Source organism: Eumetopias jubatus, unplaced genomic scaffold (genome assembly GCF_037043125.1).
Source record: "Eumetopias jubatus isolate StellerSeaLion01/CBP00866 unplaced genomic scaffold, mEumJub1_p1.0 scaffold_10, whole genome shotgun sequence".
Classification (NCBI taxonomy): domain Eukaryota; kingdom Metazoa; phylum Chordata; class Mammalia; order Carnivora; family Otariidae; genus Eumetopias; species Eumetopias jubatus.
In genome coordinates, this window is record NW_028274816.1 from 80,836,604 (window position 1) to 80,848,760 (window position 12,157).

Here is a 12,157-nt window from a genome sequence, read left to right on the forward strand (position 1 = left end):
CCCTGCCCCAATAAAAGGAGAGGGTGGGTCCTGCTGAGGTGCTGGGGCTATGTAGCCAGGCACACTGGGTGATGCCCACCCAAGCTTTCCCCCCCCCCCGCGCCCCACAGGTGTCGGACAAGCCTCAGCCCTGGGGGAAGCTGCACAGGCCAGGGGTGGGGGTGGGAGCTGGAGTGGACAGGGCACAGGTCCTCCCTGGGTCCGTTCTGAGCCACACCTCAGTGACTCAGCCCAGGCGAGCAGGCGGGGACAGCTGTAGTAAACCCCCACTCTGGGCTTATAAGGTGTGGCCTGGTTCCCACGTGTGCAGTCAGCCTGCATCTCAGATGCCCAGCTCCGGAGAGAGGCCACCAGGGGGCTGGGCAGTTCAGCGCTGCTGCCTGCTGGAGGGGCTAAGAGCAGGCCCCAGGCCATTGTCCCTTGGCCGTGGGGGCCCCATTTAGATGGGCGGTCCTGCCCAGAACCAGGAGATGCAGGCAAAGCCAGCCTTGGAAGAGAGGTGTCCTCCTGTCCCGTCGCTGGGTCTGCACTCCATCTGGACGTGGCGGTGGGAAGTCCAGGTTGGCCTCACCTTCCCTGGGCCTGAGGTTCAGGGAAGCATGGCTCACAGGCTGGACAGGGAAGGGCACCCAGATCCCCACATGGGATGGATGTGGAGTGGGGGTCCTGGGACCTGGGGAAGGGTCCAGGAGGTTGAGTACATGTATTTGGCAAACCACAGAGACAGTGGTGAGGGTACTCCGGCAGGGGCCAGGGGAGGGTCAGGTGCTGGGACCTGTGCAGGGTGAATGCAGGGGAGGGTCAGGTCACAGGTGTGGCTTCCAGACTTTTGCACCTAAGGTCACCAAATGCCATAGGCAAGGTCAACCAGGAGGTGACTTGATTTCATTACAGACTCATTCCTCTGGCCTGAGAAGTCATCGTGTGATTTGTGTACCCCTTACGTAACCTAGGAAACACTTATTCAAGAACCCCTACCTGGTGGGATCTGGGAGCATGGCCACGGTGAAGAGTTTGATGCTGGGGAAGAGTCCTGTGCCCCTCACACACAGCTCGCACCCAACAGAACACCCCAGTCCCTGCATTGCCTGAGGGCCATATGGCCCCTCTGAGGCAGCTGTCCTGCAAGACAATGTTCATGACCCTGCCTACCTCCCCTCTGCTTCTAGACCTGCAATCAGAGGTCTTGGCAGGCCCTGAAGATGGGGTACAGAGTGTGACCCATGAGAAAGTGGGCTACATTCCAAAAGAACTACTTGAATTTTCTAGTTTATACCCAGAAATGTGTAGGAATGGATATGAAGACTGTAGGATAACAGTGGAAGGAAAATAACATTGGATCAGGCCAAATCAAAAACAGCTGACATGGGCTCACCAAGCAGATACTCCGTGTTAACATTGCAACTTGGGGTTAGGGACAATTCTGACAGCCTGGGTGGTTGAAACATGGACCTAAAGGTGGCCCATGGTGAGTGGGTTAGAAATGCCTGAGCTGCCTTGGTCCAATGTAGAGAAAGGGATTCAAAGGGATGGGGATATTGGAGTGACTCTGTCATTTAAGACCCATTCACCTACACAGACAGTATCCAAAAGATGCACCTTCCACCAAGATTGTGGGGACCCTAGCACCCCTGAAGAGCTCCATGGTCCCTCTATGCAGGTCAGACCCTACAGAAGGGACCACGGCAACTCAACTGGAAAACCTCAATACAATGGAGTACTTGGATCCTAGGGTGGCAGGAGCCAAGTGAGGGCACTCACCAGCCAAAAGCAATGTGGGCTTGGTTCCTGGGGTGGACAGCAGAGTCAAAGCAGTGGTCAGAATCATCTGACTCATAGAGACCTGTGGTGTTGGCTGATTGATCATGGCATTGCTGGATGTGAAACATAGAGGAAGTGCAATGAATTCTCACTTGATCTGCATCAGCAGAGACATTCCAGGTCAAGTGAGGAAAAGTCTGGTCTGAATCATAAAAACAGAGCCATGGCACCTCCATCAATTCCAGACCCGAGCCAGTTATAGACCCAGAATGCCTTGAAGTGGGGGCGACAGGGTCCACTCGAGGAAGGACCTTGGTACACCACTGAAAATTTATACTGTTAATCTTTCTCCCTGTCTTCCCCAAAGGAATCTGTGGGCTCTCATCTGGGTAATTGTGCACTGGGGAGAAGAGAATAATCAGAGCTTTGAGGGACTACCAGTTACAGATTTTGAACAGACACTGACTCCAAGAGACCCAAACCATCGTGGTTGTCCAGTCAGAGTAAGGGCTCTTGGAGGCCAGGTGGTCCACGGGTTTTAGCCCATGTCTGTCTCTCCATGGGTCTGGCGTGGCCCTGACCCCATCCTGTGTTTACCTCCCCAGTTCCAGAATGCTTGATTAGAATCAACATACCCAGCCCTGGTGGTTCCCAGACCTGTGGAGTGAGGGCTCTCGGGGCAGGAAAGGCCAAGTGGGACCACTAGAACTGTCTCTGCTGGGAAAATAGTAAGCCCAAAGCAGCACCATACTCCTGGAGGGCCTGCAGAGACTGGCACCCCCATCACGGATGTGGACAGTGCAGGAGTGATGACTCCCACCACACCCTGTCTGGCGCCCCTGTTTGGCCCGAGTGGGTGGGCCCTGGAGAGTGACCGTGGGCCATCGTTAGCTTAACCAGGTGATAGCTCCAGCAGCAGCCACGGGCCCAGCTCTGGTTTCATTGCTTAAGGAAATTAATACAAGCCTGGTACCCAGAATGCAGCTACTGGCCTGGAAGATGCCTGTTTCTCCACCCTTGTCCGTAAGGCCCCCAAGCAGCTTGCCCTCTGCTGCAAGGCCAGAGAAGCACCTTCACAGTCCTACCTCAGGGGGTCACCGAATCTCCAGCCTGACTTCATAATTTATTTCAAGGGGACCTTGACCACCATTCCCTTCTACAAGATTTCATACTTGTCCATGATATGGATGACATTACTGACAGATCCTCTAGACGTACTAGTAAGACATTGGCATGTCAGAGGCAGGAAGTAAATCCAACAATAATTCAGAGACGTCTTTCCTTGGTGAAATTTCTAGGGACCCAGTGGAGATATTTCTTCTGAGGTGAAGGATTGGCTGGCATCTCCTACAACCAAATAAGAGGCACAACACCTAAAGGGTCTCTTGGGCTTCTGGAGGCAACATATTCCTCCTTTGAGTGTGTTACTCCAGCCAATTTGCTGAATGACCTAAAAAGCCACTTGTTTTGAGTGGGGTTAAGGACAGGAGAAGGCCCTGGGACAGGTCCCGGCCACTGTGTGAGCTGCTCGGTCACTTGGGCCGTGTAATCCAGCAGATCCGTTGGTGCCTGAAGTGTCAGGGGCAGATGGAGATGCAGCGCCCACCATAACCTCCACCACATTTTCCGTGTGTTGTTTGAGGAAGGCCATCCTTGCTTCGATCCACCCACGGACTTGATGAAGTCACAGTATGGACCCCACAGGGGTGCAAGTGGCGCAGAGCCTCAGGGGTGGGTGAGTTTCCCATTTTCCTTTGTGATTTGGGAGTGCAGACCCTTCCCTCTCTCTGTCCCCTCCATTGACCGTCCACCCCCGTCACCCCAAGTCGCAGTGGCAGCTGCAGGAACTGCTGGCTTCTGTTGTACCTCGGAGCGTGGAGGGTGCCTGTGTCCTATTGGTCACGCCTGTGGATGCGTTACCTCCCCTCCACCCACTTGACTCTGAGCAGCCACCTGCCTGCCAGCCTTGTGTGTGTCGTTGAGAAAGTGATGTGGGAAAGCCTAAAGAGCTCATGAAAATGTTGTCAGTCATATTCCTTAACCATGAAAATAAGTACACTTTTTGGAAAAAAAAGTCAATTGTGCCAAAGGAACTGAGAGAAAAAAGAGATTTCCCCTTCATCCTACCCCTGTCCTGCAAGCGTATGTCTCCCCGTTTTCCCATTGGTGTTTTAGGTGCATGTATGCCCGTGTGTATGCTCATGAGCACTGTGTTTACGTGTGTGCTTTGCACAAATGAAAGTGTGCATGGTGTGTATGCATGTGTGTGCAAGTGTAAGTGTGTGTGCACATGTATACATGCATGAACACTGTATTTGTGTGTGTGCACGAATGACATGTGCATGGTGTGTGTGCAGGTGTGTGCACGTGTGTGCACGGTGTACATGCATGAGCATTGTCTTTATGTGTGTGCATGAATGAACGTGTGCATGGTGTGTATGCATGTGTGTGCACGTGTGTGCATGTGTTCATGCACATGAGCATTGTCTTTATATGTGTGCGTGTGCATGAATGACATGTGCATGGTGTGTGTGCATGTGTGTACACACATGAGATTGTGTTTATGTGTGCATGTGCATGAATGAATGTGTGTGTGGTGTGTGCATGTGTGTTTGAGCATGAGCATTGTGTTCTTGTGTGTGCATGTGCATGGATGAACATGTGCATGGTGTGTGTGCATGTGTGTGCATGGTGTACATGCATGAGCATTGTCTTTATGTGTGTGCATGTGCACGAATGACATGTGCATGGTGTGTGTGCGGGTGTGTATGCACATGAGCATTGTGTTCTTGTGTGTGCGTGTGCATGGATAAGTGTGTGAGTGCTGTGTGCAAGTGTGTGCGTGTTTGTGTGCACATGTATGCACATGAGCATTGTGTTTGTGTGTGTGTGCACAAATGACTGTGTGCGTGGTATGTGCGCATGTGTGTGTGTGTACACGTTTATGTTCATGAGCATTGTGTTTATGTGTGTGCGTGTGCATGAATGAATGTGTGCATGGTGTGTGTGCATGCTTGTGCGTGTGTGTGTGTGTGTGTGTGTGTGTGTGTGTGTGTGTGGAGTTCTGTGTGGGACTCAGTTTGCTAAGGAGGGATGTCCACAGCGTCTCCCTGTAGCCACAGCAGGAAATCTGTATGGTGCTGGCAGGGCCCTCCAGGCGGGCACTGGTGCCTGTGAGCAGGATCTGGATTTCAAACCCAGTTTAGAAAAAAACAAATCGTAGGGTTGGGGGGCCGGTGGGTCGACTTTCTTTCCGTGGCCTGGTTGTGACCCTGGGGGATGCAGCGCGGCCAAGGCGCCAGCACTGGGTGCAGAGGAGAAAGGAGTCGAAGTCTGTTGGTGTCGACAGGAAGCCCTTTTGTGGGCATCTTTGAATTCCGTCTTTTCTCACTTCTTTCAAGCCCAGCTGAGGGCGGGCGGAGCGGCTGCCATCTCCCTGGGTGACCAGCTCTGAATGTCCACAGTCTCCTGTCCTGGCAACCACCCAGCCTGCCCACCCACAGTCCTTCCTGACCCTTTCTAGGGTCTTGGGTCCCCAGAGCCCTGCAGCCACAGGCAGGGTGCAGGCAGGAACGTGAGGGGCCCCTCTGTGTGCAGGACCTGCTGGGCCCTCCCCGGCTCCACCGCCTCCTCCCTGCAAAGACCCTGTTTCTGTCCAGCCCACCCCATGAGGGAGGCTGCACTGCCACCTCAGGGTGGTGGTCAGGGAGGCACTGACTGGCTGGGCTGGTGGGAGCCGGGTAGCACCTGCCTTGCCCCAGGCTGCAGCTCCCAGAGGCAGATGTGTCTTGCTCACCTTTGGGTCCCCAAAACCTGCTAAACACCTGCACATAGTAGGCATTCAACAGGACTTTGAACCGACGAAGCGCTTTACCTCCAGCAGACAGCTAGGTAGAAGGCTGCCCCAGGGGATTAGCACTCCAAGATGTCATCGTGGGAGGGCATGCTGCCCAGCATTCAGGCGGCTCCTCACCACTGACGCGGGGCCACGTCCTGTACCGCACCCACCCCCATATTCTGTGTGCTGTCTCCTAGGAGCCCAGACCCTTCCTGCAGCCCGACTTGAGAGGCTGTCTCCATCCTCGGTCACCTTCCCAGACTCAGACAGGAGGGGAGAAGCCATGGTACTGACTGGTGTATTCCAGCAAGCCAGGGCTGGGGGGTGGGAAGAGGGATGGGCGGGTCCCCGCTCACGGTCAGCGCCCAGGATGCAAGTCCGTGCTCAAGTTAGTTTTTCAGGAGGGAAAAGCAGCACAGCCACCACGTGCTGTTTCCAGCTCCAAGGAAGTTTCTCTGGTTCTCCGGGGCATCCGGGGCAGGACCCCCTCCCCAGGGCCCACCGCGGGGGCCTGCTGCAGACAGTGTGGTGGGTAGGCCGGGTTCACACCCTGGCTCCCAGCTTCACCATGGGGAATGAGGCCCTATGCCCCGGCCCACGTCCTGGGGCTGACAATGACGGCCCCTGGGCTCCATCCCTATGTGGACAGGCTGGTCCCCACAGGCACACTCCCTGTGGAAGGAGAAGGTTTGGAAGCACAAGGTTTGGAAGCACTTTGCTTTCTTTAGTTAAACCCCATGTGTTTCCTGTGCTTCCAAAAATGTCCAAGCAGGAAGCAGAAAACCTCAAACAGCAAAAATAACTGTCCCCCAGATGGCCCTGGGGAGTCCACACTCCTAGGTCTTGGGTCCGTTTCTTGTAATTTTAAATCTGAGCTGAGCTGACCTAACCTAACCCCACCCACCCCCAAAAGGACCAAAGTTACACTCTTCTGAGCTGGCTTGAGGCCTTTCTCTATGCCTGTTTCACTGAGGAGGAGTCTTGGCAGTGATGTGAATACCTAGAGGGCAGCAAGACAAAACATGACTTAGAACATGTGGAACAGGGGCGCTCCTAGGTGGCTCAGTCGGGTGAGCATCTGACTCTTGATTCCGGCTCAGGTCATGATCTCAGGGTCGTGAGTTCAAGCATCAGGCCCCACACTCTTAAGATTCTCTTTCCTGCCCCTCCCCCGACTTGAGCACCCTCTCTCTTTCTCTGTCTCTCTAATATAAATAAATACATCTTTTAAAGAAATATGTGGAACAAAGGGGTCAGGTGGGGGGTTAGGCCTGGCCGGCATGTGGCAAGTGGGCTCTGAGGAATCCCCTCCAAACCTGGGGCCAGGAGCGGCCAGTGTGGTCGGCGAGGCTCACGGTGTCCACTGGGTGAAAACAGCTGCCCTGGCAGAGGGAGAAGATCCAGAGAGGGTCCTGTGTTGGGAGTACCAGACACCTGCGACCCCATTCCAGCAGACGTGGCATTCTGCCACTTTTTGTAACATTTCTCCAATGCATCACGCACTGAGGGAGAACAGGTGACCACACTGGAGCTCGGTGTCACCCCTTCTCATCGGCCCCTGGGGTTTGTGTCTGCGCCACCACCTCCCTCCATGCGCCGGGACATGGGGAAGCAGGCTTCATGCTGTAGCTCCAGGGGTCCCCTGACCCAGGTGCTTTGAGCTTGTCTGTCTCTCTGGGCAGCAGAAGTGCAACAGAGACCCAGCCAGAACTGAGCTGGAGAAACATGGCCAGCTCCATTAATGGCATTCGCATTACAAGAGAATGCATCTCGTTATAGATTTTATAGATAACACAGAGGAGGAAATCTCCAACCACAGGAAGGAGCAGTGTGGTGACATTTCAGGGTGTCCTCACCAGGATGTGGGGTTGCTAAGACTGTGGGGGAAATGGCTGGGCCCAGACTTGGGGGTCTTCCCACGCTGGATACAGTCCGTGTTCCCTCAGGATGAGGACTGCATTTGTCCCTGATTCTGTGGTTAGGAAAGCCAGGCACCTACAGTTTGGGGCACACCCAGGCAGGCCAGCCCCGTGGAGGTGATGACAGCCACAGTCACCGGAGGCAGCCTGAGCCAAGGAAACTCCCAGGTGAGCTGACCAGAAGGGGCCAGGGGCCCCAGCACCCTGGGGCGTTAAAGCATCCTCACCCCCATCTGCCTGGGTGGGGCAGGCTTGGTCCTGTCTGCCCAGCCCCCTCCCTCTGTGGGGTCCCCTTGCTCTCCGTGATGCCATCAAACAGTCGCACATCCCGGTCCCCCACCCCCACCCCAAACCCTGGCCACCGGTTCTTGCTGGGGCTCAGTGACCAACCGTCTCAGTTTTCCAGGACTGAGGGACTTTCAGGACTCAAGACTCTCAGGGCTAAGACCAGGAAAATTCTGGCTGCACCATGAGGAACTGGTTAAGGTAGATTCCACTGACGCTGGAGGGAGGAGGCCGCTGACTTTGGGCAGCCATGCTGGCAGGAAGGCCACCACCGTCTGTCCTCCAGGGCAGAGTGGGACCCCTGCCTGCCCCAGACGCTGGCACCAGCCGGGACAGGGCTCTGTTCCCTGACAACATCAGCGGTGCCATGGGTACCAGCGACCAGCCTCTCTCTCTCAAACAAATAAACAAATATTTAAAAAAATATAAATAAAATACTCTTGTATTTGAGCATTTGAGTTAAAAAAAATAAACTTGTTCCCATTTGCTTAGGGCTCTGTCCGCTTTAATAGAATATTAAAACTTTAAAATACCTTTGGAAGTGTAGCCAAGCCCCCTTACAGAGAAATGGCTGAGGAGCCCTGCCCGGAGCTCGGTGCAGGCATGGGTGACGGCGGCCGTGGGAGGACACAGACTCCAGGGGCCTCTCTGAGGAGCAGAAGGCAAACTGCTGCTTCCAGATTATCGCATTTGCTTGTCCAGGAGCCGGTGGGGCCTGGGCAGGAGAGAACAGCTCTCAGTCACCCCCAGAGAGGTCCCCAGGAGGGCACAGCGTGAGCTCAGAGTTACCATGTGGTCCGGTTCCAAGAGAGGCCAGAATCCACATAGTCCGTGGGATTACCTGATATTTAAAGAGCCCTGCAGCCCGAAACAAACTCGTGAGAGGCTGGATATGGCCAGGGCGGGGTTGGGCACTGGGCATAGCTGCTCCCATGGGCCACAGAACGGAACAATGTAATTCTGGGAGAGCCTGAGTTATTCCCTGACTTTACTGTCCACGCTCATCAAAATAACCAGATAATCCAAACCAACATTCCATTTCAGACAGTACAGACCTGCTATTTGGTGATTTCTATGCCTACCATGTGAAACTGAGTTAAAAGGCATTTTGAAAATTTTGAGTCATTTGATAATATTATTAGGTCCCTAACTAGATCTATGTGTACATCACATGTGTGAGCCCTGTGTGGGCTCTCCGGTCTGACTGTGGTTTATGGGCTAAGGGGTTGGAACAGTCCAGACCCGAAGCCTGCATTGGACCCCGCGGGTTTGGAGAGCCAGCCTCGACCCTCATTGCCCAGCCTCCCTGTCCTGGCCTTGCATCAGCAGCCGGCTCACGTGGTCACTGGACCCTGCCAGCCACAGGGAGTTGGCAGTGGACAAAAAGACCCTGTCCCTGCCCCCACAGAGGCAGCAACTTAGAGGAGAGACAGTGCTGGGAGCAGAGCGGTGGGGTCTTGGGCTGTGAGCTGGGGGGCTGAAACGTGTCAGTGTTTGGACACATCCTTCATGTGCTGGGGTTATACGTTGATTTTCCATGTTGGTTTCCCAGCTTAGGCCTCCTCAAGCTAGATGGGTTCCAAGGCCAGGTCCCTGGATGTGGGGGGGAGGCAGTCAGTAGCAGCCACAACCCAGCAGTGGTGAGGGCAGGCCCCCGTCCCAATGGTGTCTGTAGGACACCATGCAGAACTTGGCAGGGGTGGGAGGGCTTACCGTACTTGGAGCCAACCAGGTGGCCTGACACATTCTCACAGTGCTGACAGAAGACACGAGGCTCCGGGTTAGTGATAAAGGAGTTTATCACTCACAGCAAAAGCAGTAACCAGAAGGTCAGCATGTGTGCATGGGTTCCTAGAGCCCCATTCCCCAGGGGCCACGTGAGGAGGCCCAAGAGACGCCACATGGGCAGGGGGTCCGTGACAGGAGAGGGCAACTCTTTACAGCAGACAGCAAGCAACCTGCTCTCCCTCCTGGACGGCAACGTCACCTCACACCTCAAGGCTGTTCGTATAACGGCCCAGGTAACCAGCACCCAGGGCATTCTTGACGTGCCCAGCTGGGCAGAGACAATCTCAAGAGATCTATGCAGGAGCATCTCCCAACAAAATCCAGGTAGAGAAGCTTTGAGTTCCAGCCTCAGAACTGATGGTTCAGGGAGGCAACCGCAGGGGACAGCTGTCCCCAACAGGAAATTCAAATACAGGTCACTTACTGCTTGGCAGCGAGTCCTGGGGAACTGCGTATGAGCAGCACCACCGTGCATGGCTGGCCTGGGAAGCAGGAGGCCGGGATGTGAGCTGATAGAATGGGGTTCTCTCCCCACCTTCCCCAAATTCTCCTCTGCCCCGTGAAAGGGGAGAGCATCAGAGCAGGGTCCTGCTGCTCGCCACCCCATCCCAAGGTGCCCTGCTTCACGCCGCCCTCCCGACACCTCTCCTCAGGAGGCCGATGGCAAAAGGGCTCGTCACCCCCTTTCCTTCTGCTCCAGGGTTCGGTCGCACCAAGTGAGGAAGCAGGTGTTTGTGCAGAGCCTTTACCAGGAAAATGTGAGAACAGCACTAAAATGACAGATTGCTGGGCTCCCTGGCTCTGCAGTGGTCAGCTCCTCGCATCATCTTTGACAGAGTGATTTAACAACTCGCTAAGCCTAAGAAAAAATGGTATGGTGCAAAGGGTTCTTGTCCACAGAGATGCAACTGATTTCCACCCCGTGGAAGAGATCATTGCAAACATGGTCTGTGCCCAGGGGGTGCATTCACTCCACGTTCCTGATTGCCCCTGCATGTGTCCATATAGAGATTTTCCTTTTAATCAGGCTTAACATCTTACTGGTTTCCCTGTTAATTAACAAGTTAAAATCTTTGACATGTTTTCATTTTATATTTGGATGAGTCATGATTTTACTTCCTTGAAAAGTATCTTTTAATACTTTTTTGTGTAAAAAGAACAGAATCTCACCTGGTAAATGCAGAAGAGATTATAAATGAAGGCCCAGTCCTTGTTCCTATGGGTGTTATGGAACATTTAGACCTTCAATATTTAAGAGCATCTGCCGGCTGCCTGCACAGGGCACACTGGGGATTTGAGGCCAGAGACCTGCCCCCTCCCCAGGAGCCTACAGTCGCCAGAAATGAAAGGAGGGCTCTGGGATGTGTTATGATGGTGCTATCTGCTCAGGGGCCATAGGGCACTGGAGGGGGACACAGGGAGGTGATCCCAAGCTCAGCGTTGAAGGACAAGTAGGAATTAGCTTCAGGGTGGGAAGGAAGTGGATCAGGGTGGGACCAGCTGGTGGTAGAGCTGGTGGGACCCGCTCAGGAAAGGGCAGGAAAGGGGCTACATGGAGGAGGGGCAGGAAGCAGGAGACCCAGAGCAGGATGTGCCCCACGGCCGACAAGGCCATGAGCTGGTGGAGGAGGAGGGTTATGGTGGGAAGTGGTGGGGTGCGCAGTAGGCATGGTGCTCGGCAGGAGGTTCTGCAGGTGGGGGTCCGCAGGTGGGGGTTCTGTGGCTGCCAGGGCTGGGAGTCTCCCAGGGCTGGCTCCTGGTGTGGAACACTCAGGAGGCATGGCAGGTGTGCAGGGCAGGCATCGGCTCTGTTGGCCACAGCCTAGGCTGTGCCTCCCACCAAGTGTGGACTAGAACAAGGCAATGAGAAGTGGATGCTCACACAGGCACAGTGGCTGAGACGTGCCCAGGGCCACTCGGCCAGGAAGTAGCAAAACCCAGAAACAGTCTGCTGTGGCCCCAAACCGCTGGCTTTGCTCCACATGCCTGGCCGCTGCGTGAACATGCCCTCTCCCATGGGCCGGCATGGCTGTGGATAGAAGAACATTGCAATAGTGCCCCGAGCTTTGTTCTAGCTGTAAAGGACTTGATGGGTGTCAGAGCCCATGCAGCCCTCGCCTACGTGAGCTGCTGGGGACAGGTGCTGAGGCAGGCTGAGGGAGGCTCCTGGCTGACACCCTGCCAGGCCCCCGGCGGCTCCTGACTTTGTCAGTGACATCAGCAGCTTTCCATAAGGCCTCACCTGAAGTGCTGAAGTCACCCCAAAACCTCTGGCTTCCCTACTATTCCAAGTCCTATGAATTTAACTAAGCCCTTTCTCCCACAGATGACACCTTCCTATTAAAACTTAGGAGGAAGATGCCTAACTGGCCTCTCCTGGCCTTTCACCAGACACTGTCTGAGTCTTGGCCTCAGGGTGCTCAAGCACTGACACCCGTGCTGTGCATATACCTTCCACAGGCACCTGCCACCCACCTGTGAGTTATCCAGAACCTGGAGAGCAGATGGCTGAAATCATTCCAGAACCATTGCTGGTGGCAGGTGGAGGCCCTATTTTAAGTTTCCT